The sequence below is a fragment of the Propithecus coquereli genome, unplaced genomic scaffold, assembly GCF_000956105.1.
Source record: "Propithecus coquereli isolate 6110/MARCELLA unplaced genomic scaffold, Pcoq_1.0 Scaffold3, whole genome shotgun sequence".
NCBI classification, from domain to species: Eukaryota; Metazoa; Chordata; class Mammalia; order Primates; family Indriidae; genus Propithecus; species Propithecus coquereli.
In genome coordinates this window covers 3,078,214-3,079,834 of record NW_012148618.1, presented here as the reverse complement: position 1 = coordinate 3,079,834, position 1,621 = coordinate 3,078,214, and positions in this window count along the sequence as shown.

Here is a 1,621-nt window from a genome sequence, read left to right as displayed (position 1 = left end):
TCTTGGTGCTAAGAACTTCCTAGCCTGTGAGCAGGCTAAGTTAATTCACGTCTCATGTCTCTCTGTCTACTGTCTTGCAAAGCCCAAAATATCTAATTTATGCCAAAGAAAATTTGTCATGCCACCTGGACTGCATAGATTTATTTAGTTCTAACTGGAATAAATATCTTTCTTCAAGCTCACAGCATACTCTTGAGCATGGGCTGATTGTTTTTATAAAGCATAAGTTCCAAAAGGGGAGGAATTTCGTTTTGCATGTTCACCGTTGTACCACAGATCTTAGCACACTGCTAGAAATATAATAATCAGTAAATAAATGTTTGTTAAATGCCTCAATAAATAAACAAATGGATCAAATGCTACAACTTGAATTCAGCACCCAACCTATTTTTTATTGCAAGCCCAATAACCATATTTTCCAAATAAAAATGATAGCATGTGTTCTGGCAAATATAAGTATAGTTAAGGAAAGTATATTTGAAATTACAATTCTTGACTGGGCACAGTGGCTCATGCCTATAATCCTAGCACTCTGGGAGGCTGAGGCAGGAGCATTGCTTCAGGCCAGGAATTTGAGACCAGCCTGAGCAAGAGGGAGACCCCATCTCTACTAAAAAGAAAACACATTTCCAGTCATGGTGGTACTAGCCTCTAGTTCCAGCTACTCCAGAGGCTGAGCGAGAGGACCCCTTGAGCCCAGGAGTTTGAAGTTGCAGTGAGCTATGACCATACCGCTGCACTCTAGCCTGTGCAACAGAGTGAGACTATATCTCAAAAAAAAAAAGAAAGAAAGAAAGAAACATAAATGATAAAATTACAACTCTCCTAAAAATTTTGATACATGTGATCATTACAATTATAATCCATTAAACTGAAGAACTTGGACTAAATTTACATTTTTATAAAAATGTTTATTAAAGAATTTTTTTCATTCTAAAAATATTGTTAAGATGAAGTTACCTTGGCAATAAAACATTCATCTTTTTGAGTTTGCTCCAGGTTTGATCAAGTACTGAGAGGCAGGCTTCTTGTTCTCTACAGATTGTACACATGGCATAAGGATGAAATTTTGTAAGTATCTTAACAGAGACATTAATAAATAATATGGTCAATTATCCCACTTTTAAGGTCAATATATTGCTAAATTTAAAATACTTATTGTGGTTTATCCAGCCAAAGATCCTAAACTTTAACCAGGAAACTCGAGGACATAGAAACAGGCCTGAACCAATGATTTCAAAAAGATTGTTAGTAAACTATCCAGGTTTTTAGTTTTGTCTCAACTTCTAATTCAGCCAATTATCAATAAGATCTTTCTAATCTCTGCACATCCTAAGTCAACATTTCTATTCATTATTTAACTTAAGTAAAAGCAAGATGATGCAGGGACAAATTATAGAGTTTAGGGCTTAATTCCTAGCAAAATGAAAGCACATGGTTTTATTACTAGAGAAATTGACTTACCCAGCAGCAACGTGCCTCAAGAGCCGAGCCATGATGTAGAATAGTGCACCTTGCGGCAGGGAAAATGGTGACCTGAAGAAGAATTATGCATAGGGAACATAACAGCTGCCTTCAGTTATTTAAGACCTCATCCTCACCATCACGGGAAAGGAATTAG